Source organism: Dermacentor variabilis, chromosome 1 (assembly GCF_050947875.1).
Source record: "Dermacentor variabilis isolate Ectoservices chromosome 1, ASM5094787v1, whole genome shotgun sequence".
NCBI lineage: Eukaryota > Metazoa > Arthropoda > Arachnida > Ixodida > Ixodidae > Dermacentor > Dermacentor variabilis.
Genome location: NC_134568.1, coordinates 99690294 through 99716983, shown reverse-complemented (window position 1 = coordinate 99716983; position 26690 = coordinate 99690294). Strand labels below are relative to the sequence as shown.

The 26690-nt window shown below is 49.3% G+C and overlaps 1 long non-coding RNA gene across 1 annotated transcript in view; it reads right to left on the bottom strand.

Annotated features, from left to right (window-relative positions):
• Positions 1-26004, bottom strand: part of LOC142581774 (uncharacterized) — a 132174-nt gene extending 106170 nt beyond the window's left edge. The window contains exon 1 of the long non-coding RNA XR_012828290.1: positions 25462-26004. This is a non-coding gene — a long non-coding RNA (uncharacterized LOC142581774). The remainder of the gene's footprint in view (positions 1-25461) is intronic.
• Positions 26005-26690: the final 686 nt, after the last annotated feature.

Here is a 26690-nt window from a genome sequence, read left to right as displayed (position 1 = left end):
TTGTATCTGAAGCGTGTACCTGTGACGCATCGCGGCTAGCTTCCGTTTTTTTTTTCTTCGAGCTATCGTTGCCATGCGCAGCAGCCCCTGTCGCAGTTCCTTCAATTCTGTAATTATTTTTTCGCACTCATCAGTGTGGCCCTTGAGTAAACACAACAACGCTTCGTTGTATAGTTTAGCACAAACCTGCAGAAAAATTTCCTCACCACGGAAGGCCAAGGAAAGTGCGCAAAGAGAGAAAGAAAATGTATTATTTCCATAGGCACTTATCCTCTGGAAGACGTGCTCCGAAGAAGTCTCGCTAATATTAGGCCTTCCACTGGTGAACAGCTAACGCGTATTCTTACAAAGTGCCTTTTTCGCAACGGTAAGACATGCACTTAGACCAAGTGGTTCTGAACCCAGGCGTTGGTGACGATGGTCCTCATCAAAGGGGTACGTCACTGGAAACGACCTGAGGTGTACGACTGGCGAGGCTCAACTAAAACATTATAGCATTTTCTTAGGAAATGCCGAAGATAGAAAGGAGACGTAAATTACGAGGGCAATTCAGAAAGACCTTCCCCTATATTTTTTTAGGCAAATTACGGCTGTAAACGCGAAGTCAACATATCCATTCCCAGCGGTGGGCTTCTATTGGAGCAGCCCGGCCTTATCTGCCGATAGCTGCGCGGCACGGCGCTGCTGTCAGTTGTTGAAGATGGCGGTTGTGCTTCAGACGTCCACAGCGTACGAGCAACGAAGTGTGATTAGTTTTCTATGGAGCAAGGCATGAACGCCCATCTAAATCCACAGGGAAATGCAGCCCACGTATGGGGAAAGGTGTCTCGCTTTGAGAAGTGTAAGTTGTGGTGAGCTCGCAAAAGGCCGTGAAGACTTGCATAAGAATGATCGCTCGGGGAGGCCGCGTTCGTCGCTAACGGACGACAAAGGGGCATCTCAACTTTACTGCTGCGATGGGACAAACGTATGAACTGGCGTGGGGACTATGCGTAAGGTACTAGAATAGTGCGTTTATTTTTTGTGATCTGTATGCACCTTATTTTGGCTAATAAACAATCGGGGCAAGACCTTTCTGATTCGCCCAAGTATAATTCAGGCGACATCAAGCTGACACGAGAGAAAGTTAATCTGATTGTACACTGGCATGCGCGTCACATGCGGCTCTGGCCTTCTTCCTTCTTTGCATACGGCAGCACGCGTGCTGATAAGTATGATACAGTCAAACTCCTTTATAACGCAGCGTTTGGGATCTCCAAAATATTTGGTTATACAGGTCACTTTGTTGCAGAGGTCGTGCACCGTACCATTCGCAATGGAGCCGGCTAAGCACGTTCAGCAAAGGAAAACATTTATTTAACATGAACTCAAGAAATACTTTGTGAATTGTGCCTCTGATTTTCTTTCGTGCGCTTCGTCCGGCCGAATGTGCGGCTGCAACTCACCGAGGTTCACGGCATGCTCATTGGCGAAATACGGGAGCGATGCAAGGCACAGCTGTAGAGTGTCGAATGACGCTGTGCTTGGCTCGTCAGAAGTTTTAGTTAGTGTTGTTAGGCTCTTCGTCACTGTGGCCTTCGTCGACGTTCACTTTCATACCATCCTTGATGACCTCGACGATGTCGCCAGTCGTCAGTTCCGGGAAGATGATCACGTCGGCTTATAATAAATGGTGTGTATGTGTGCGTGTGAGAGAGAGAGGGAAGAGGACAGAGAGAAGGCCGCCACAGCTTTTGTGGTGGCGGGATCCTCCCACACAGTCTTTATTGTGGTGTCAAACGTCGCTTAATTCCTTTGCGTGCCGTGGCTCTGTGGCGGCACGGTGGGAAGTAGCGGCACCACTACGTAGTAGGTTAGTTGTAAAGCAACAAATCCGCCCTTGGGTACGCCTATATTCCTTCATTGTACAGGAAAATTCGTTTTAGTGGTCTTCGCTGTATACAGAGGCGTTCACAATACACATAAAAGATAGAAATCGGAGATAGGAAATAGGAAACCAGGGACCATATAACGTAAAACTATTCCAATATGTTTTATTCCAATCTCCTGACGTCAAATTTGCGTAACTGCAAATTTGACGTCAGGGTAGTTTAAACAGACCAATCAAACGCTCTCCTAGTTTATAGGAGGTCACTTTTGTTTGCTTTAAAAACTAATAACATTGGCTACACTGAGCGGCTTGTCCTATCTAATTAGCTGATAAGAGGCGAGGAGCATGCTCAAGTGGAGAAGGATTATATGGGGCCGAGCCAGAGCACTGAAAATCGATAACCGGATGAAGAGGGTGCTAGCGGCGTCTGCGATTGGTCCGTTTTCCCTTACTTAGCTTGCGGTGGCTGGTCTAAAATCGCGGCGGCATGCAACGGAAGGTTAAGAATGCCGCTAAAAAGGATCCTCAGCAAAGAAAACTAGGCTGAGCGATGTCGCAAACGCGCTGACAGTGCTCTAAAACGTTACACGGCCACGCAAAATGTTTTATTGTACGCAAATAAACCCATGCTCTCCGGCAGGTGCGTGTAGCCAGTGCCTGAGCGATCGGTGGCAGACATCTTTTATTCCTTTCGGAACGGGGCAGCCTGCGGCTATTCAGAGAAAAATTTAGTTTTGTTCGGCACATTATTGCATCTTTAACGCGTGCAAGTCACTTTGACGCGGTGATTTTCGCGGTTTTGTGACATCGCGTAACAGGCAGATGAAGTGGGTGCAGCCGGAAAGCTTTTGACCAATAGCCGAGAGTTAACGGTGAAAAGGCGTCGAATCAGAAATAACTTTTTTTTTTGTTCAGCCCAGTCATGCATAATTAGAGTGTACACATCATATCATATGGGGAGCTATCGCGGTTTGCCTGAGGTCGCGTGACTGACAGGCGAAGTGGAGGTACGTTATGGTAAAACTTTATTGAAGTCCTGCAGATCGTCAGTCTTCACGAAGTGGGCCGCTCCCACGTGGGAACCGGAAGGCCGAGCCTCTCGGCCGCGTCGTGGGCCTGCTGGACAGCTCAGAGTTGGTCAGCCAGAAGAGGGCTGCGGAGTGGAGTGGCCCAAAAAAGATTTTGACCAACTGCGTAGGGCTGACTGAAGAACTGGAATAAAAAAGTTTGGAATAGCCTTTACGTTATAGCGCCCCAGTGTACAATTCCAACTCGCCCGAGAAACAGCACTCTTCGTTGCAGAGGCGTTCTAGTGTATGGGACCATAGTGACACGTACTCTGGTGCGTGGGCGCACGTGTGAGGAGAAATTTCATTGTTTGCGACTCATTACCTTGGGAAAATTGCTCCAGTTTTCGCGTTATTTATCCGAAACGTCGCCCTCATTTTGTCCGTATACACAGGCACGCGCGCCGGGACCGTGCGAGTGCCAACTCGACTTCGGGCAGAAACAAAAGTTACACAACTTCTGCACGTAATCAAGAGATAACGCAGAGAGAATAAAATGCAGGCTTTGGGGCGTGGGTGGGCACGTCGGAATCAGCGTAGCAGAATCGTTGCCATTCCTCGCTCGCCGAAACATACCACGTGACTCTGCCGATACGAAAGAAAAGTAGCACGCATTATAGAAGCGACCTGCGGCCCCCTGCGCATTGTCTCGCCCCGGACGCTGGTCATATTAGGAGCGCGCGCGAGCGCGCATGCGGACTAACCGAGCTCCTTCTGCGGCAGCGCGAGCTTGCAATCTCGCGCACCTCGTTTCACGGGCAGGCACTATAGGCAAGGCCATCGCCAGCCTGGAATCAGATAAAGAAAGACAGGCGCTACGAAGAACAAGGTGGAAGAGGAGTGAGTGAGGGAGGCTTTACAGTGTGCGTGTAGCGTGCTTCTTTGCATACAAATTTGGGAACGGCCCCGCGGGTGAGTCCATTGCGCCGCGCTTCTTATGCGGGCTGGCCGAGTGACTAGCCGCGCACAGCGTAAGGACGCCCAACGAGGCCTCGGCTCGCTATCATACGAACGGGTCTACTTTGTCGTCATTACGGGCCGGCCGTTTCTCTCGGCGCACAGTCGGCCGCGGGCGCGTGATGAAAGATCGCCCCGAGCCAAGAAAGGTTGGAAAAGATCGCGCTGCTGCCTGTGGCACGCTGTGCATGCGGCTTCGTTAGCACTTGTCTCATGCGGGGCATTGCGGAGAAGCGAGGAAGTGCGTCGTGTACACGCCGCTTCGCCATGTGCACGCGTTGTATGTAAAGCGGCACGCGGACGGCATACGGTGATGTAACCATCAGATGCGTATCCTCCGCTGAGCGCGGGAATCCGTGCGCAGTAGGGCCGATCTAAAAGAGCGCGTGAGAATGCCGCCCGCGCGTGAGAGAGAAAGAGAGAGAGAGAGAAAGCCACGCGATTCGTTTGCTTCACCCGCTTGCGTCCAAAATTATCTTTGGCCAGTGTACAGCAGGGCTGCGCTTCGACCCACAAAAGCTTAACGCGTGCGCGCTAGTGTAATTACAGATGCCTCCATTATCCCGATGCACGAGCAAATGGTGGCGGAATTGTGCCTCGCGAAGCGTTTCGCCGTGCGCAGTGAAGTGGCCCGAACCAACATTTTTAAACGCCGCAAAGTGGAGGAAGCGTCTGCGATCCTTTCACTCTTAAACACCTGCGACGCCGATACCGCTGTGCTCTAGTGCTGTCACCAGTGGCGCACGGTGAGTCAGCGGCAATGCACAATGGGTTCTGGATATATGAAACTCGCTTAGATGGAATTGCCAGATAAGGGATATGAAGCTAGCAATCTTCGCTCTCAGCGCCATAAGCGCTGAAGCCGAATATTTCGGTTCGTAAACTTCACTTAAACGAAACTGGTACACAAACTACCGCGGTCCTTACCTGGCTGCTATACAGTATAACAGCAACTCTGGCAACCACCTGAAAAGGTAATGGTAAAAAAAAGCATTAAGTGAGGGCAAAATTTTGAGAAGTTAGAAGATGCAAACATGGCATCATATATAGGGGCACTTCTGCCTGATGTCGATGCTTCTATACTGCCGCGTTCAGATTGCTTATAACTTGCGTGTTCGATACGGCGTCGGTCAGAATGGTGACATGACAAATCTGCAAAAATCATCCGTGTCCGACGCAACGAGGGACGTTATCAACATGGTTAATCGTAGGGAATAATAAACGAACAGCTAGATTGCGAAAGTCATCAGGTGTCTTTGTACAAAAACCCGGACAGTGATGATTATGCGGACGCTGCAGTGGCGGACTAAAGCGGCAGAAATAAAATCCTGCAGAGCCGCAGTAATAAAGCCCAAACGAATTGTCACGGTCTGGACACATGCTAAAAAAACAACTACAAAAAGAAACGCCACTAAACCGCTCCACTCAGTCCAGCAAAGCCAAGATTGACCACAAGCACTGACCACAAAGACTTCGTTACGAAATATACTGTGTCATGAAAATAGACTAATTTCTTAATAACTCAGCTCATATATCGCAGCAGAAAGCCAGAGCAGAAACAAGAGGAAAGCCAATGCTGGATAGAACAATGAACAAAAGGAGCCTGTGACATGATAAGCACGCATGTGACTGCAACGCTACGAACTAACGACACCAGAGCAGACGAGACAGGCCCCAGTGGCGACTGGTCTCAGCCAAGATTCGTGGCCTCCCTGTTGGCGTCCAAATTACGCGAGGTAGCTCGTTATGCAACCACGCGAGCGAAGGTGAGCAACGCGCGCTTGTTGCAAAGCGACATAAACGCGAGGCCTGATTATCTGAACGGCAGTGGAGCAAGGTTTCATTTCATTTTTTTTTCATGATTGAGATTGCGGGGAATAGAAAAAAAAATGCCAATGCCTTGTCCCTGGGGGCCTGCGGCAACGTATCCGGCGCTTGCGATCTGTGCATCAAAGAATGCGTATACATATATTATAGATACAGTGCCTAATCTGTATGTGGGTGCCCATTGATTGCCTGGCACGTGTCTGTTTTCGAACGCTTGTTTTATGAGGACGCGTTAAGAATCGAAGAGCCGCTGCATTTAGTGAAGTATAACGGGCAGAGAGAGAGAAAAGGAGAAGAGTTGGAAGGCAAAAAGCTAAACCAAAGTGAGTCCGGTTGGCTAATCTGCACTGGGGGAAGAAGTACTTTTATTAGTAAAAGAGTACAAGAAAAGAAGAGAAGGTGTGAAAACAGCCTGCCTGCACAAATACGAATGTCGTCATGCAGTAGTTTTGAAGCAGGTAGTATTGTTACTATTGTTCGAAGACCGCAGTGACCTCTTGCATGTTTTCGTATAGTTCAGCAGCTGCAGAGTTCGTTTCGGCGAAATTCATTCAGATTAAACTTAAGCAACGGGTAGCCGACCCAAGAAGCCTACCAGACGTGGACCAACTCCAACACCTAGTCCCGTAGCCTCCTGGACTTTGCACATGTTGCCGCCGGCTTTCCTGTCCTACTTTAATCCCTGTCTCCATTTTTCTATACCTGTAAGCTCTTCCTGATATAAATAAACGTCAACTCCCAAAGGTGCCAAAAAGTTATCTAAGTCAAGGAAAGGAAGCACAGTAACAATTTTGTCAAGGTTGTAGCAGCTGAATAAATGTGTTATTTCGTCACTTGTACTACGAGTTGTTTAAGAAAATCATTAAAAGAATAATTCAGCGATGGACATAGTACAGTCTGCTGAATACCATTTACAGAAAGAATACGTCGGTGAAGCAGCAATCTAGTGAATAATAAATTGGGGGGGGGGGGAGGTTAAGGAATCGTCTGTCGCGAGCGAATTCGAGAGTACCGAAAAAGACCAAGATGGATACAGATAAAAGGGAGAGGGACAGAGATGATCTGAAATAATGAGTCGAAGCCTCTCATATTTCTCAGCCATGCAGGGCTCGCATTTCCCTCATTACCCGAGAGGCTCAGCAGAAACAAAAGCATCGCCATAAATACGAACGGAATGCGGCGCCGGCTTTTGCCAAACCGTACTTTAGTAAACGACGGAAATAATATTCCACTTTCCCAAATGTTCCTCACCGCATTATCAGCCTAAATGAATTTTTTTTTTCTTTTGCTCCCTCTTTATTCGCTTGGCCATGGGCTTCATGGCGTTAGGCTCGACGCCTATAGTGCGGTGGAACACAGACTGCCGACGACGGCTACCGTTCGGCGTACTTTTCGTACATCCATTAAAAAAAGAAAAAAAAATAGAAAAGAAAGAGAAAACGGAATGAGGGACCGTATAGTCGTTTGTCCTCGCGAGTGCACAAGGCTAATGGCGAATTCGGCAAATCGCACCTGCGCGCACCGGGGCTCCCTGGGGCGATAATGAGTGGATGAAACGGCGTGTTTGCCGAATCCGCCAAAAAGTGGCACGTTGGAATCGCTGGTGCATCATATGAAATGCCGTTGGCGTAGCGCACCTAAGATGGGACGAAGAGACATAGAAACATACAGGCAGCGCTAAATTACAAGAATATGTTTATATCGGAGATGGGCAGTACATATATCTTTCACTATAGGTGCGTGGGACACGTGCTCCGAAAACGTAAGCAAAGAAAAAAGGCATTGCATCGCTTTATCAACAAAATAATTATAATTTTTGCGCATGTCATAAATGCATACCACGAGCCTTCCCTTGCCGTGCGTGTTTTCTTCGTACTTTTTTTTCCTTTTTTGCCAGAGATCCTGCGCCGTTCGTGTTATAATAATCTCAGGTGCTGTCCCGAGGTATCCGTTGGCCGGTTACATGTGTCCTCCAGGAGCAGTAGTTGTATAAAAAAAAAAAAATCAAATCATCGCTCGGTGACAGGGGCGCCGAATGTTGCTGGATAGCGGCAAGACGATATGTCCAAGGATACGGAAATTCCAACCGAGACGGAATGTCCAACCGAGACCGAAGGTCCAACGAGACTGAACGTCCACTATTGGACATACCGTCTCGGTTAGACCTTCAGGATCGTTGGGTATCCAGGCAACAAGAGGTGTATGCCCCGGTTCCCGTGGCCATTTCCCCTTTTCTGCGACTGCTTCTAAGAGAAAAACAGCAGAAGCCGCAGTCGCATGTCGCAGCCACTCTGCCACAGCCACTCCTCCTCTCCCATCCCTCCCTGTGACATTTCTGCCAGCTATAGGGTGACCCAAGCACTCCCCCTACCAAAGTCCGGAGCGGGGAAGAGGGAACGCATTGAGACACGCTACTGTGTGTCGGTGCCGCGCAGAGCTTCTGAAAAGGACTTCTCTGCCAGATAGCTCGGCATGTGTCCCTCGCTCGGCGCCTGTTTCCAGGCGGTCACTGCACAAGTGGCCTCCGTCGCATGTATAAGGCGGCGGCGACTCGGCCGCGTCGTCCGCTGCTTGCCAGATTGGCAACGGCGGCATGCATCGCGCTCGGCGGCTGAGCGCGCACTCGGTTGCAACACAACAGCGAGCAGCGGCGGTACACCCAAGCTATATGGTGGCTACCCAAGCTGGCTTTTACGTGTACATGCGATTGGCTTCCGGTGTCGCGCGCGCGCGGACTTCGGTTGCTGTGGCGAGGTCCGTACGGCTTCCGGCGGCCGCCGCGCCCAAACAACGCTCGCTGAACCTGCAACGTCCCCCCCCTCCCCCCTCTCCACCCCTGCTCTTTTCTGAACCGTTCTACCGCGCGCCGCTGGAATGCGCTTGGATATGCATTATGTGCCGCCTGGCTTCTTTCGGTGGCCGCGTCGTTTTATCGTTTACGGACAAGCGGCGAAGTTGCAACGAAAGTGAATGCGCATTACTTGTGCGCGCACAGTCGGTTTGCCAGCGGAGTGGCAGAAGAGCGGAGTACGTTTCTTCGCACGGCGATAAACGAAAGCTGTGGCGCTAATGAGAGGCAATGTGAGCAGCGAGAACAGGCAGGCGCGCAGGGCTTGGCTCAGCCTTGGCGGCAATAGCCTATGCTCTTTGCTTATATATATATATATATATATATATATATATATATATATATATATATATATATATATATATATATATATATATATATATATGATGGTACAAATTTGTGTAACCATATTTTTCGTCTACAAAGTTAAGTAAGGTGCTCACTAAACAGATCATAACTATAAGTACGGTGCAACCTTCTAACCAACCCGATCGACAGTTCCGTGGCCCAAAATAGTGTGCGCATTGTAGTGCTTTTTTTATTATTGCCTTTTGTGTGTGTGTGTGGTGGCGTCCACGCGGGTTCGGGTATAGGGGACAAAACGGTTTCTCGTTCGCGGCGCCTGAAGCAGTATTTATTTTTTTTTCGCTGTCGGCACGCGTGCTTGTAAAGTTTGGTTTTGTGCTTCTTTTGTCAGAAACCACCCCTGCTCTACTACAACCATACGTCCGTTCTGCTCGAGTGCCTTGAGGGAAAAGAGCGACGACAGACTATAGTTAGAAGCCGACCATGCCTGGTCTTCTGGCTGTTTGCATCTCTGTGGGCCCAGGAGGCGCACGGAATGCCTGGGGCATCGAGAACGAGAGCCGCTGACAGGCCGATTTCACGCCAAATATCGATCATTTTATCCTCTCCGGCGGCAGTACTAAACGCTTGTTACTGGATGCGGCTTTAAAACAGGAACTGAAACTGAAGTAAACATGGATAACCACAATGTGTTCTTTACACAAAGCAAGCTAACGTCGCTGTTGTAGAACCACCAAACTTTCAGCAACGCCTGCGTTCCGCGGTGCCACCGCTGAACGTAGCCAGACGGCGTAAAGCCAGCCCGCTAAGATGCTTGCAGTTCAATTAAATGTGCGAAAATCGTTTGTAAGCGCCTCTATGAAACGTTTTTTCCATGTCGCCTAGTCATTAACAACAAGTAATACAATAAAAAGCCTATTTACCTTTTTCTTGTTATCCAAAAACACATTGCTATAGTCTCGCAACACAGGCAGATAAGCGGCGAGCGCTCGGCGGCGTCCGCCTGTTTTTCGCTGAACGTAAGCGATGATACCGAACCATCGGCGTCGTCCTGCCGCGTCTCTTTATGCCGCGCGAAGTGCACCATGAAAGTTGGCTACATGTATCCCCAGCTTAAGAGTGCGCTCTAATATATATATATATATATATATATATATATATATATATATATATATATATATATATATATATATATATATATATATATATTGCGGTAGTGGCGACGTCAACAAGAGTAGTAAAAGTGGACATAGAGCATAATGCAGTGGTTTAACTCAGGCAGTGGTTTTTAAAAGCAGCCGCGCTCATGAACCACTATAGACGCGCCCACTGTGCAGGACAGCTGGTTCTGTCCCTACAAGATGCATATAGCTACAAGATGCAAGATGGCTATATCTGTGTCTGCCACTGTGGTGACGCCCGTATTTGTCCATACCGGCTGAAAACGTACTATGAAAACGTACTCTCAAGAACGCTTTCTACATAAAAAAAAAAAAAAAATCCATGCAGCGAGTTGCGGCGTCAAAGACGATGAATGTAAATCAGCGTATACTTTCTTAATCATAAATAACAAAAGTATATTGAAGATAAGAAAATTAAACATGAAAGGAAACAAACAAAATATATAAACCTGCGACCCTCAAGTTAAGGGAAACCCTCTCTTACTCGCATGTTAAATGTTGTAGGTTGAGTGTGGATGCGGCGTTATTTCTTTTTTTTTTTTCTTTCTCCCTAGTACGGTAATGGGTGAGAAATACAAGACAAGCAAGGACAACTGACTGGAAATGCACTAGTTCAGCGCCTTCAATTTCTCTCTCTATCTCTCTCTCTCTATACTGACAAACATTCCCATGGCGGAGGTTTCACAATCGAAACTAGATAATTAACCATGACGTATAGAAATGCACATTAGAGGGAAGTGCAACTGGAGTGAGCTTCGACGTGATCCATACCTGCGGCTCCGTAGTCAGTGTCCCCCCTCTTTCTCCCAGAAAGAAATCCAGGAAGCGGAGACAATTATTTGCACGAGACAGAAGAAGGTGCACGCCCCCCCCCCCCCCACCTCGGTCCCCTTTATTATTACGGCCTTTCGAAAATAAGCTCTCCACGTCGGAGCCTTGTTCCGCGACCTTGTTCGCCGCCGCTATCGGGCGATCCGATCGGAGGCGCACTAAACGCGGCCGCAGTTCTCAGCACGCTGCAGTGTGGGGAACGTCTATATACGCGAGGCGAGTATTTCAGGGGCTTCCCGGCGACGAGCGGCCGCGATGGTGGTTGTTGTTGTTCTTCCGCGTCACACGAGTGGCACCAGTCGAACTTGCCCCGCCATACACTAGAGAGACCACCAGCACCACTAATTCCTTCTTCTCGTACACTCCTAATGGACGCGCTTCGAAAATAGCTCTCACTTCTGGTCGCGCCAATGCCTCGTCGTGAGCCGATGCCGTTCACGCCGTTCCTCGGAGAACAGCGCATGCTTTTCTTTTTATTTTTACGTTTTTTCGGACGCGTGTTCGTTGTTTCGGCAGAGCGCAGAAGCAAGGCCAGAAAAGGGGGCGGTGGGTGCGCGTTGAACAAGCACTGTGAGCTGTAGTAGCGAGCTCGTGTGAAGACAGCTATACTGTAGAGCTTGGAAAGACCCCAAAGAAGAAAGAAGAAAAGGCGACGATGATTGCGCGTCGAGCTGGAGAAAACGAACGAATCCGTAACCACTCCTAGCGCTGTTCTCTTTGTTCGCTCCTGCTTGGCGGCCGAAACATCGGTAGTCGGGGTTCTGTGCCGCAGCTTGCAACGGCCGGCAATTAACCGACGCCCGTTTCCTGAATGGCCCACTAACACATACGGCTGCGTGAGCTAAACCCTAGCGCCGCGCGTTTTGAGAATTGGGTGCACGCCTGCCAATGTATCTTTCGTTATTTGTTTCGTTATTGCTGTATACGCGCGCTGCACGCGTCCAAAGTCGTGGTACGGACAAGTTTGCAATGCCGCGCGATTCATAGTAACCACCCACGAAAGTTGTCGCGCCTCGTCGTTGTTGCCAAAATTGGCGCCGCGCGATAGAGCAAGGGTTGAACCGGTATCTTAACAACCGATTACTTTCACGAGGTGCAAAAAAAAAAAAAGCGCATACTTTTCTTCGTTTTGCATGACTGTGCGTCGAATGGGAGAGAGGCGCGAGGAATATTGCAAATGACAACCTGGCTCTTCATCTGGTCTCTTCGCCACGGTCGATCAGCGACTATGGAGTCCTCAATCCGGTGATGAGTGTGAGGTCGTGATTTAGGTTCCCTGATGCGCAGCGGAGGGCAAAAATACCCGCTTACGGAGATTTCCTTGGACCTCGTAAGTAATCATAGCCTTCTCTCTCAGACCAACCGGTTGGTATATGCCGCGCATTGCTGTCGTCAAAATACAAGGAAAAAGCTTATTGAATTCAAGAGCAAAGAGACAAGCCTTAGCGCATAGTCTTTCAGCACGGCTGTGAAGACCACCTTGCAATTTATAGCACGTGGAAAAACAAGGGCTTCCATACGACGGGGATGATGACGATTATTACACTCGACGTGAAAAAGTGGCTCCTTATATATACGGTGCAATTCCCATAGGGCAACAAGATTGGCGTGCACGGCTTGGTAGCGCTTGTCTGCGCATGCCGCGATACAGCATACCAGCGTGAGGCCTTCCAAAAGTTTCCCAAGAACAAACGGTTACATAAAGGGTCCTCGCACGAAATGAGGGATAGCCGTCGTTCGAGATACGTTTTGTTTTAGGCAAAGTATGAGACTGCCGCACTGCGTTGTCTTGTCGCGGGATTCAAATACTAAATGGAGAAAAATGCACCCCTTTTGTTAGGGCTTGCCACTATTAAGAACCAGCCGAGGCGTTCAGTAGACTCTGCGAGGTAAACAGATAATCCGCGAGCGCCGCGCTGCGCAAGGCGGTGTTCGCAGTTGACGCGAATGTTGCAATGCGGCTCCGTCGAGCCCATCGCTCGCGCTTAAAAGCTCTCTCCAAACTGCGCGTACAGCGGGACCCGAACGCTGGCTCGCCAAGCCAAGTCGCGAGTTCGGGCGTAAGCACGTTACCTCCGTGGGTTGACGCACGTCCTGCGGACAAGTGGCTTTTGCCGTCAGTGCTCTCTAAATTTCTGCGGAAAGAGCGGAAGTACGCTACGCTGGAGAAGGGCTGTACGCGGAGAAGGCCGCCACCCACGCGCGCAGTGCGTATCGCGCAAGAAAGGCTCCTTGCACGCGTCGTTCCGCACAGACGCGAGAGTGCTCGACTGGACGGCGGCAAGAAAGGAGACGGCGAATAAGCGCGAGAGAGCGGAATAATAGTAATAATAAGAAAGGAAAGAAATATCGGGTGCTCCGCTTCGGAGCTGCAACTGCGTCGACCGCCAGCGCCGGAGGCGGGACAATAGAAGCAGCCGGAGAAAATGGAGCTGGCGGGCGCGCGATAAAGCAGCCTACGCAACCCAGCAACGATCGCATATATGGCACGCGCACGCGAGCTGCGCTTGCGCCCCTCCTCTCCCCCTCGGGAGTGGTTCTCTCCTCCGAACCGCGAGCGCTGCGCTCGGCGTCGCCGTGTTTTGCGCCGCACCGATTGAGCGTCGGGCGTGGGCTCCGGGGCCTCCCTGCCGAGTGTGCACGTGCATGTAATAATATTTGGGGTTTTACGTGCCAAAACCACTTTCTGATTATGAGGCACGCCGTCGTGGAGGACTCCGGAAATTTTGACCACCTGGGCTTCTTTAATGTGCACCTAAATCTTGACACTGACATTGACCACTTATTGTGCCATTGTCCACAATTTCAAGCACAAAGACAGTCTTTGTCCAACACATTGAGGAAACTAGACGATCGTCCTCTGAGTGAACAGACCATATTAGAGCACCGTCTCGACCGATCATCGGCTCAGAAGGCAGTGAAGGCACTTTTGTGTTTTCTCAGAACTTCTGGTTTGCTCGAGCGACTCTAACTGAAGTGCTGTCCGTACACGTATCTACACCTTCTCTCTCCCTTCTTTCTCTTCCCCCATCCCCCAGTGTAGGGTAGCCAACCAGACTATTGACTGGTTAACATCCCTGCCTTTCCTGAATTCTCCTCTCTCTCTCTCTCTCTCTCTCTCTAAATCTATGCACACGGGTATTTTCGCATTTCGCCCCCATCGAAATGCGGCCGCCGTGGCCGGGATTCGATCCCGCGACCTCGTGCTCAGCAGCCCAACACCATAGCCGCTGAGCAACCACGGCGGGTCACGTGCATGTGTAGCACCGATCTGTAGGCAGTGCGCGTATCTCCGTGTTTGCGCGGACATGCGAGTGGACCGCAGCCTTTTGACCCTCTTCAGCAACACTCCGCGCAGGGTCGCTCGGTAGCTATGATGAAAAAAGAAAAAAAGAAAGCCCGTTTACTTAAGATATCGCAGCACGCGTTAAAGAATTCTCGACAGCTCGAGAATTGTCGCCCAGTACTCTAATTCGGTATAATTCGCGCAAACAGTTTCGCCACGTCTCTCTATGCCCTCGGCTATCCTCTTCCCCTGTCCTTTTATAATACTCGAACGCCTTCCTCCCCCTGTTTACCGCAGTTCGGGTGCCAGCAGGCTGCGCTAGATAGTTGCAGCACTGTCAGCCGTAATTTTCTTTCTTTATGATCATTATTATTTAAACAAGCAATTACTACCACTGCTAACAATCTGCATATTGCTAATTGTACGAGAAGCCTCGCTTTATTATTATTATTATTATTATTATTATTATTATTATTATTATTATTATTATTATTATTCGTGTTTCAAGGCTCACCAGTAGCTCAAGTTTCAACCTCGGCCGTAATTTCTGTATATTGCTCCGCGCCTCATCTCCAGCTACGTTCCTTGTGCGCCTTCGACTTGATCATTTTTTGTTCACAGGCTCGCTCGCTGACTCATACATGGCGTGCGCTGCGCTATCACTTGTAAGCACGCAGCGTTATCGAGGCTCCATACGTGAGGTCAACTCCAGGTACAGAACGATTGGTCGCCCGTAACGGTGCCTAGCGATTAGCCGACGCCACAGATATATCGTCTCACTGAGAGTAACGATAGGTTTCCGCCCGGGCGCTGCCAAACGACGACATGGTTTAATGTGGTCGGAATTTTGACTCCCGATTGGTTGGAGTCAGGCTCTGGCTCCTGATACTCTGCGAAGCTTTAGAGAAGTAGAGCATAGGCTTTCAGGTGCATCGCGGCGGTTATCTTTTGAATCTGCGCTTTTCCGCGCCTTGCGGCCCGGAAAGACTTGGCGTAGGAAATATGCTGAGGTACGCAAGCACATATACAGGGTGTTTCAGCGAACACTTCCAATTTTTTTTTAATTGCCTGTGGCAAATAGCACAGTTGTAGTCCACGAGCTCGTTAGCTCGAAGAGGCGGACATTATTGGCACAAAAAACTGAAATCCATAATCAACGAATTAAAAAAATCCCTGATGAAGTTTTAACTAATTACCTTATGGCACATATGGCAATTTACAAATTCTAGCGCGTGAGACGAGTGCAAGGCATATGCACTTGAAAACAATTCTATAGATGATACCATTTACGAGATACGCGCCGTAAAACTTCCGGTAGCAGTGCACTGTCGTTCCGCTTACTTTCCTAACAAAATGTCGTTTTATGCATTGAACCACAAAAGTAACTGGAACGCCAATGCATTTCCCCGCAGAGTTCGACAATTATATCTCCAAACTGGTGTCATCCTGAGGATTCGTTTCAAATGGATCCGCCTTGCGAACTCCCCGGCTAGATCAGCACAATGCGTTGGCGGGCTAGTTGGTGCGAATCCATGAATACTTTGTTTAGCGCAAAAAGACAGACACAAGAAAGACGACAGGACAAGGCGCTACTCTCAACTCAAGTTGAGAGTAGCGCCTTGTCCTGTCGTCTTTCTTGTGTCTGTCTTTTTGCGCTAAACAAAGTATTCATGGATCCCCGGCTAGAATTTGTAAATCGCAATATGTGCGATAAGGTGACTAGTTGAAAAGTTAATTAGTAAAATTTTGTTAATTCGTCGGTTATACGTTTCAATTTCTTGTGCATGTCCGCCTCTTCGAGTAGACCAACTCAAGGACCACAATTGGGCTATCTGCCACAGGCAGTCTTAAATATATTTGGAAGTGTTCACAGAAACCGGTCTATGCTTGCCGAGTTCGCATGGTACATCCCTGCGGAGCGCATGCTGACTACGGTCACTCAACGAGTCACAGTGTGAGTTGACATCTCGGTAACTATGGATTCATGTTTCCAAGTTTCGGACGAATGGTTGTCCTCTTGGTTTTGTGCAAAAAAAAATATAATAACAAAGAAAAGAAAAGAAAACTGGACCTGAGTCATTCTGTGTCATCGTGCACAGGGCGCCCGTGTTTGATTCATCGTTGAACTTACACTAAGGAGAAAAATTATTCTGTACCAGTAAATTACTTTTCAACGATTAAAAAAAAGAAAGAAAAGAAAACGCCAGTATTACCACGATAAGGCGCTTGGTAAGCCGGAAAAAGTGCAATAACAAAAGTCGGGTGGCGACGGGTCCTTGAAGTTCCCGCACCAGTTCGCTGTGGCGTCATGGATATGGACAGCTTCTTCTAGGGCCAGTTAATTATTTAGTGGGCAAAGCTAGACTACATTGCGTTCTAATGGAGTCAGAGACTGAACATGGCGTGTTTCGGGAACATTTGCTGAGCGAACGCCGCCTAAATACGAAAATTAAGAAAAAAAAAATACATTGAAATTCGTGACGTCACAGCGACGTACAGGCGTTGGGGATTCTGCGCCAAAATTCAAACGCTGCAAATATGACCGTCACTTTCGCTTCCAATAATGAATCCATTACTCGAAATAAAAGAAACGGAGTTTCTATATAACGCTTTATCCTTCTAAACTGATTTAGTGTTTTGCTTTAGTGTCCCTTTAATGATGAACTAGTCCGGATTTCGGAACATCAGTTTAAGATTGCACTTCATCAGTGGCCGTGATCATTTCTCTCATTAACATCAAATCTGAACGTATTCGCATTCATCGAGCTTTTGACTATACGTCTTTATTTTATTTCGAGCCAATTCTCCTGTGGGAAGACTGAAAAAGGGAAGAATGGGACAGCTTTTCTTTCTTTTCTATTTTTTTTTCGTGTTTCTAACAGCCAGTCGGCTCAGTAGCTTTCAAGGTCAGAATAGTGAAGAACCGCATGGAAACAAGTGGCGAAGCCTAGAGACTTTTCAGGTTAAACTCGCGACAGCTTGGTTGAAGATATTCTGATCGAAACGATTTTGTGGCAAACGCTCGGTCGAGACAGTGAAGTGTCATAATCTACGGCGCTCGGCTTTCGATAAGTGGAAGCACTGACGTACGTTTATGACATACGTTTGTGTGTATGACGTACGTTTATGCCATCATCATCATCATCATCATCATCATCATCATCATCATCATCATCATCATCATCATCATCATCATCATCATCATCATCATCATCATCATCCTGGTTACCACAACTACAGGGCAAAGGCCTCTCCCATACTTCTCCAACAACGTACGTTTATGCGCATGCACATAAACAATGGTCTGATAGTGCATGGCATAATAGCGAGGTATGGAAGAAAAAATGTTTTACACAGAAAATGGCCACTAAAAGAAGAAAGAAGTGAGAAAGGTTATCGACGGAAAAATTCTAGAAAAAATTAAATACACTAATATTTCCCGAGTGATTTCCAGACAGTTGATATTGTTTGACACCGCGACATATTATTCACAGGTCTGGTAAACAAACGCCCACATCGGGCGTCGTTCGTTACAAAATTGCAGACTGAATTTTTATGCCGAGCACGAATGTGCTTAATAAAAAAAAAAAGATTACGCAGATTCCACGCACTGCGAAAATCAATGTTATGCGAAGTATTTTTGCGGGTAGGGGGCTAGTCAGCCTCGTTTGGGGTACCGCGAAGTGTTACCAGGTGGACCAACGTGTTTATGCACGGCGATCGGCTGTGTGCGCGACGCGAGCATGAGTGTGACGGCGGCAGCAAAACTGACGACGACGGTGACGGCATGATTTCTACTCCGGCCGTTCGACGCGACATTACTACATGCCGATTGTTGGGTTCTTGCTGGATGGGCGCAAGCGAGAGAAACACAGATTGTGACGTCATCAGCGACTAAGCGTTATGCAATCGTACCTCTGTGTTAAAACGACGACGGCATCTGTACTCCGGTGAAGAAACGTTAAAATCTGTTCGACCTGGACCGATTATGAAGGCGCTAGAGACGATGTCGCGCAGCTTGTGTGTAGCGTTAGCTGGTACGAGGAAGGGGCTAGGCGAACGCGGACCGATCCCGAAGGCTGGCAACACAGCGTCTCGAGCGGTAGCTGCTACGAGGAAGAAATGCGAGACACCAGCGCGTGACGCACGCGTCATGCGTCTCTATGCGGGCGATCGTGGCCTAATGGTTAGAGCATAGGGCTGCCGTGCTGGGCGACACAAGTTTGAACCCGCCTTCGGTCACGCATTTCTTTTTTCCATGCCAACCTACCGCAAACTTGCCTGCTTGGAATGAGGCGACCAATGCTTCGTATTGAAAAAGTTAACGGTCTGGACAGAAATCGTTTACGGCGCTTGCAGCCACGATCCGCGTCTTTCTTCCTGCCCGTGCAAACATACTTCGGGGGACCGCTGCGAGGTAAAACACTCCATGGCTTAGTCTAGATTTACGTACACATTCTTACCAAAGCCAACACAGCACGCATACGCAATGGCTTCGAGTGCACACTTACTTCACCGTGGCCCTCGCGAGGCGCCGCGAGCGTTGAAATACGACGCGGTCAAACCGCGAGGCATGTCCGCCTAAACTAGCAAACAAAGCGGCGCGCCCCGAGGGGGAGACCACTTGACACGCACGGCTGCCTTATCCCCGAATGATCGGCGAGGAAGAAGAAAACGGACTCGGAAACTAGTTCCGGTGCTCGCTCGGGGCGACCACGCGCCGCCGCCGGCGTGCCACCGAAATCTCGATTCGCCACACGACGGTGAAACGGGAGCGATTCATTGGCCGGGCGCGTGGGTGATCGCGCATCGACTCGGACGGGCGCCGCGGGAAGTGCCCCGTCTCGCCTGCCGCGAGGCGACGTGCGTGCACGTCAGAACCAGTGCGCGCGCACCTATACTCCGTTCCGTACGTAGCAGTCAACGCCGTGGAGGCTAGAGAGACTTCTTGCAGTGGCTTTGTTCGCACATGGATATAGTTCGATGTTTATATATATATATATATATATAGTCGTATCATAAGAAGCCAACAACGAAACAAATGGGCAACATATTGGAAATTAGAGCATCGCACGCGTAATGCGAAGACTTGGGATCGTTCCCCACCTGCGGAAACTTGATTTCTCATCCACTTTCATTGCCATTAATTTATCGTTTATTTATTTCAATTAGTAAGCACAAGTAATTTCCCCTATGTTGTCCTTGGTGCCTTTGTTTGTTGGCTTCCCATGCTACAATTAGAAAAAATCGGGCCCCTCGGTTAACTTCCTTTCATATATATATGCTCAGTATTGAGTGCAACAAGTTTTGATCCGGAGAAACAAACATAGTGGTGTACAGCTGCTAATGCGTTGCTGTAGGTAATTTTTATTTTTGTTGTTCTTTTCGGGTTTTCTTTTTATTCGCGACGCGTCGCAAAGGCGCCTCGCGTGCAAGCTTGCGCGAGCAAACCCTGCTGGCGCGCAGCGAAGCATGGACGGAACGCGCGGAGTGATAACTTTCCTTGACTGAACTTCTTGCGTAGCTTCCGCAGCGTTGACTGCTGTGTGCCTATACGTGCCTATATACGGAGTATATAGGCACGTATGTGTACATGTATAGACTGGGCGTGACTTTCTTTAAAGGGAATTATAGCGAACCCTCCCGGACTTTGCTGACCGTGGCTGCCAGGCTACTGCTGCTGTCTTGACGAATAACGCACAACAGGACAGCATACATATAACGAGTCACCTTATACAGGGCGTTTCTTTTTTTAGACCATACAGATATTTTTTGATATAAAAGTTATAAGCGCAGCGAACGTGGCGTTTACGCAGAGGACTTCCTAGGTGCGGCGGACATACCGCATTTATTCGAAAATAGGTCGAACACGAATATAGGTCGACCCCTACATAGTGAACTCGCTGAGAAATAATTAAAAAAAATTAATTGCGTCATAGATTGACCCCTATTTTAAAAAAATACATGCTACAGCTTTAGCATGACACACCTTTACTTACCGCAAGTTAGGCTACTAAATCTCGCTAGTCGATGCCACAAGCTGCATCCTCGTCGGAACTGCCCGTGAAGTCGTCCTCGTCGCGTGCTTCACAGGCGAAAAAAAAAAAAAAAATCACAGCAACGAACTGGGGCGATGTCCGTTGGCAAGGCTGAAATACCGGGTTCGAGAGCACTGTGTTGAATTTGAGCGTATTTGTAAGGAGAATATTAGCGATAGTGCACGATTGCACTGTCGAAATACTTGATATGATCTCGGGAGCACTATGCCCGCGCGAATTCCGATGAGCTTGATTGTCTACATACGTCACTTCCTGGGCGCGCATTCGAATCTAGAGCAAGCGAGCATATAAGTGCCGCGGAGTTGTGCGCGCAAACTATCTATCCCAGTCGATTACGTCGAAAAATACTGGGTCGCGGACTCGACAATGGGCCGGCGTGGATATCGGACGCGCTGCGAGGGGATCGCGAGCCGCCTGGCAAGGGCGCTTCCCCGCAGTGAGCGTCTCGAGCTGCCGCCGCGGCGGCCTCTCTCCAGGGGTAGAGGGGGACGGCGGCTGCGGGAGAAGCAGCTCGGCGTCCCCGTTAGTCCAGCGCCGTCCGTGCCGGTGGCCGCCCTTCCCAGTGCGCGCCGCCGCTCTTTGTCTTCGCGGCCGCGCCGCTGAGGAACACGCCCACACCTCTCTGGCCGACCCGGTCACCACCACGCCGAACAAACGGAGCGCCCTTCGACGACAGGGTGGAAGTGGAAGCACAGCCTCGACGTTGCTCGCCACGCAGGCCACGGCGGAGACCGCAAGTCAGGTGGAAGCGGCGAAACTTCTGCACTTTCCGCAGGGGTTATATTTAGGCGCACGATGTGAGTGCGTCGGTTGCAGTTCGATTTGGATCCTGTGTTACAAACCGCAGCAATCGCTTTGGCGCGACCGTGCCAATGAAACGGGCAGTATTTGCACTACGGCTGGCACGCCGCACCCGGTCGATAAGCAGGAAAGCGTGGTAGTAGCCAACGAGGCCACAATAACATGATCGCAGATCAACCGGCCTTCCATCGCTATACCTGCGCGTGCTCAGATACCTGCTTTATTCACTTAGTTTTTGTTCTCGTTATGGATGAAGACGCAAACGGGAACGGCCAAACAGGCGTTGTCGACAACATAGCCTGTATTCTTTACCAGTTTTACTGAAAAATAAACAAAGATCGCCTTCATTGGGAGACTTGTTCGCACTGACAGATATATACGTACATGCGCCACCCAAAATCGCGTTTGCCAGAAGTGGCCCTGACAGTACCGCCTAAATATCCGAAGCCAGTCTTGTCTGGGTCACTGGGGCTTACTAGTGGCGAAGATTGGACCATCGGGAGCCGGTGTTCATACCTGAGTCTGGCTTGTGCCTGCGCTAATGCAAGACGCACGGGAGTGAAGCGGTCTCGCTCAGAGACTCGACAGGACCGCGGTCCCGTTCTCCAAACGTCAGACCTCTGTCCCGGCGGACCTTTGAGGCTTCCGCACTCTCGTCAGACGCTGGGTTCACTCGAACTGCGTCTCTGTATCGCGCAAGCAACCAACGCCACGTGCACACATCAGACTAGCTGAGGTACAGACACCAGAGCTCTCGGTCACGTTCAGTCCACTGAGCTCACATGTTACCTGCGCTGCGACCGAGTCTGCGCGGCCCTCAAAGCTACAGGGGCTGGCGGGTGACAAATACGCGGTGGCATGTGTTCTTTGCCATGTGCCCCATTTCGCCCAAGTGCCTACTTCCTTAAGTTCCGTTAACGTTTCTAGAACTATGTGCACAGTATGGTGAACTGCAGGGTTCGTTCTACAGTAACGTAGTAAATGTATTTACTGCCCTGCTATGAGCATACCCTACTTTTTCTTCTTCCTCCCAGCTTTCTTTTTGTTTTCTTTTTATTCGTGCAGTAGTGATGGAAAAAGAAAGGAGGAGCGGTGTGAAGGGGTTCCCCTTAGTTTTAGAGACCATCCTAAAAGTTCAAAGCCATGGAACACGCGTGCTGTGGCCGCACAGATGATACGAAGAGCATCGAATATATGAATAAATCGTTTCCACAGTACAAACGATGACGTTAAATCAAGTACAAAGCGTAGTTTTTGAACAAACAGCACGTCACACAATGACGAGGAATTACACGATTCCCAAGGAACACGCGACTGAGCAAGAATCTGACCACCGCGAAGCAGGGCGACCTGTCTGGCTTCATCTTACAAACATGAAGGGGAGAAAAAAAGAAAAAAGCGCGAGAGCAAACGCAGACGACTTGTCGCCGCCCTCGTGTGCTTTCGCGCTGTTTATATATATATATATATATATATATATATATATATATATATATATATATATATATATATATATATGATCGACCTTTGATCTTCAATGCCCACCATAAATACCCAGCGTCACCGCCTCGAATAGTGTGGAACGCCACGAGCTTACAAAGCGGCGCACAGAACAGACGCAGCCTTCAGCTGTAGTACGGTACAGCGCCGAGTGCACGGCGAGCGATGACCGCTTAGATAGCGCAACAGTGTGAGCTCACGGAGACATACAAAGGACATATGTCAATGCACACTGCGATCAGCGGAGGAAGAGAGGTGTGACAACAAGCGTTGCGCGTGAGGCCGTACTATACGCCCGAGTGGCGTGCTGTTACAGAATTGCCCCAGTGTGAACCAGACCGTTTTACGATCGTTCCGGTCGGCCTCACGCTGCTTTAGGCAGAGACTTGATTCAAACCACGTGCGTAGGAGGAGGCACACATTCCGTGACGGGTCTTGCTATAGTACAGGGCTTGGACGGACAGGTGGCTGCAGCTGCTATATGTAAGACCTGCATGGGCAGGACCCGAGTATCTAAGACCCGATAAGTAAGATTGGCGTTTTCGTAGCGGTTCTACGATCTACGATTTTCAACCGCTGAACTCAGTTACGCTTCGCTAATAAGCATTCGACGAACGTCTGCACCTTCCTATACTTTCGCAGGCGTGAACTTTGTACGGCTTGTGTACGCAGAGTCGAAATGCGCTCGCTAGACGGCTCAGAGTTCGTGTGCGCGCACGTACGAAATAGTTTGAAAGCAAGAACGCGACAGAAGTGGAGGGTAACGCGAATGGAGAGTTACTCGGTCAGCGAATTCCATGCTGCCAATCTGAAAAAGGCTTCGCAGTGCGGCTGTTTCTTTTGCACACTTATGTGAACTATGGCGTTTTATGCTGACCCGAAATGTGCAGACGCCCACGTGCACGCTCGACACGTGCTCGCTTTAAGGCCTCTTCGTTACCCCTGAGGTCGTCGGCTCAGATTTCTCATATAGAGTGCAGTGCGCGAGTGACAGTTTAATGCATATACGGGCACTCATTTCTTTTCAAAACTGAATGCCTGTTTCCTAAGGCGTGCGTCTGTTTCATAACGTGGATAATAATTAAAGCCACCTAAATGTGCCCATTGCGTGTCCTGGCAAAGCGTACAGGAATAACTGCACGCGAACTTTAGACGCAGAAATCGCAATTCTATATCGATAGACGGGGCACGTCTTCCTGCATCGCAGAGTTGGCCAGAGTGCATTGGCTAGGCGCGACCTCTCTATCGTCCTTGAAATAAATGACCGATGACAGGAAAATTAACCCAAATAAACGACGGTCGTGATCCTCAGTTGGTTCTCAAAATAACTTTTAAAAAATATTAAGAGCGGTCGAAAAGAAACTTTTTTCTTTCCTTGTTAATCTCCCGCTTGTTCGAATAAACGATTTGAAAAATGCCAGACGTGAATGGCAAGCAGGAAACACCGTCCACCGTCTAACCATGTCCATGGGAGATTATAGCACACAAAATTTCTTTATTTTTCGGAGTTACGTGCCTTTAGCGTGCTTCAGATGAATTTCCTCAGTGCTAATGCTTACTGAGTCCATGAACGAGGTCGTCTAACGACAGCGCGTGCCCATGTTAGGCGCATTTTTCTGCTACAGCGAAACCGAGATTCTCGGCACATTCGTCCCCTCCGCCATCATTCTCGCACATTGAACTGTCACAAGACAACGACGATGGCCTGCTTTCGTCACTTCTACTCCTCACCCCGCCTCCAACATTTCCGCTTCCTTCATAGGAACTATCGAATATACAAACTGTCGCACATGTTGGGAAAAGAAAATCAAACACAAATTCAATGTACCGGCAGGTCTCCCTTAACAGAAGCATTTCATTTCAAAATGCTTCCGTTATGTGGAGGCCACATTAGACCAAATTAACATGGCTTAGAGCAGTTTCATTCATTGTAAGCATTTCGAAATTAAAATGCGTAAGGCAGAGAAAAGATGGGCTTTTATTCGTAGCTACTCACCTCTTAGACAACCTTTAGGCAACCTCCGATCGAGGAATGAATTAAAGGCGGAAACAACGCGAGCACTGCGAAGCTTCGTCAACTCGAGCATTCTCGACTTTGCGGAACTGAAGCGCGTTGAATTTAAGTCGAGTGCGAGTTCGTTGCCCTCACATGGGTCCTCGCTAACAGGCCTCGACCACTCGCTTACAGCATTGAGGTTCTTAGAAGAATCCTGTAAGAAGTGATGTTCGTTGACTCAATATTCTGTCCACTTACGGCGATTGCACTGCTGCATGTGAATCCAGTGGTCGAATGGTCAGACTGTCAAACATTCCTCCCGTGGCGCGCAGTGATAGGCATGTGCTGATGGTGAGGGCATAGTAGCGCTGCCCTCGAATAGCTTTTTCTTTCTTCCCCCTTAAGGCACTGCCCGACGCGCCACAGTTATTGCGCAGGTTTTGTTCTGAGCGCTGTGTCTTAGAGCGGGGCATCGTCAAAGCGTTCCTCATGAACTCCCGGCGGTGTTGGCAAGGTTGCTCTAACCTCTGTTTCTATCGCCCAACTGCGCGTTTCTGTTGTACTGAAAATCCTTGTACCTTCGCGGTAGCGTTCAGGTATTATCTGACGTAGTGATCTGCACAGGAAGGCGCCCTGAATATGTATTTACTATGGCGGACAGACTTAGATATAAGTCTGGGTCATCGCTGATCCCTTGAATTCTTCCCGCGCACCGGTTCATGCTTGCTGTCAGGTGTAAACTTCGCACTCGACGGGAAATTCACTGAAAACAGTGGCGGGTATAGAGCCTGCCACGAAAAGAAATCGTTATTTGGTAATGACAAGCATGGTAAATATGTGTACGTCTGTGTCTGACTCTATATATACGTTCGCGTCATCACTCCTTAGAGCTCCTCACATCGATATTTAAACTGCTCGAAACCATCACTCACCAAACGTCGAGGAAGTTCCTGCTCCTGCCGAAGCTGCGCCGAAGCCAGTTCTTGATCACTCGTCTGTCGGTGTCCTCTCGACACGGCAGAGTCAGGAACGACCCAGTGACCGACAACCGCGACAACGGCTCGTCACAGTCAAGAGTTTTTTGGGCGCCCAGAAATCCAAAACGGCTTTCGCTCGAAACAATAACAACAGCAAAAAAGGACGAACGAAAAAGAAGCGGCGCGGGCACTCGTCTTCTGATATGTACCACGGTTCGGGCGTGCTATGTCTCAGCACCTGTGCGCGAAGGACGCGTCGTCTGCTGCTGCTAACAGTGGGGCTCGCCAACGGTTGTATATCTGCGTTCTCGCAGCACGGAGCGGTGGTCCCACGCAGCGGCGAACGGCACAGGGGGCCAAGTGAGCGACTCTCTACACACAGTGTCTGGGCAGTGTCCCTCTCCCTGCGTGTCGACCCAGCGGCAACGTTTCGGAGGCAAACGCGCGCACTCGGCGAGGGAATAGCACTGACTGAACTGGTCGGCCGCCCGCAAGCGATTGAATATACGGCCGGCGACGCCATAGCGGAACGACGCCCGACGGCAGCGCCGCGCTGGTTTCGTTTCTTTCGCCTTCAATCCCCGGCGCTCTCGCACTCGCCTCGCGCGGCTTTCTTGGCTGCGCGTTGCGGACGAGCAGAAACACGGCGCGCGCGGCAGTGCGCCTCTCGCCAGCGGGTGTTCATTAAAATTCTGCTCCTGCGAATCCCTGTTTGAGACTTTCTGTTTTGCTTGGCCCTCGAGCAGACGATTTCTCTCGAGGCCGTGACTCATCCCAGCATTGCGTGAGCCCCGACACTGCAACCGCCGGGGTGCTGTGTTTACGAGAAAAAAAAAATATTTAGCTGACAATAAAAGCGAGTGTCACGTTGATTTTCTCATTTAAAAGAAATGCCACATGGTCACACATAAATGCGCGGTTCGTCGAGTAGCTGTCGATGCTACCTACGTACAGGTGAAGATTGTTCTCACTTAAGAAAGCAAATCTTGGGCATAGGAACATCGCGACTCTGTTTCGGTGTCGCTTTATGATAAACAAGTTGCAGACTAAACTATGCAGTGTAATGCAATAAAATTCTATACATACAACATAGCTGGCGGTGATGACAGGATGCGATACAGCACACAGCAAAGTGGCGTATAGTACATAACATTTGCACTAAAACAGAAAAAAAAAATGTCCAA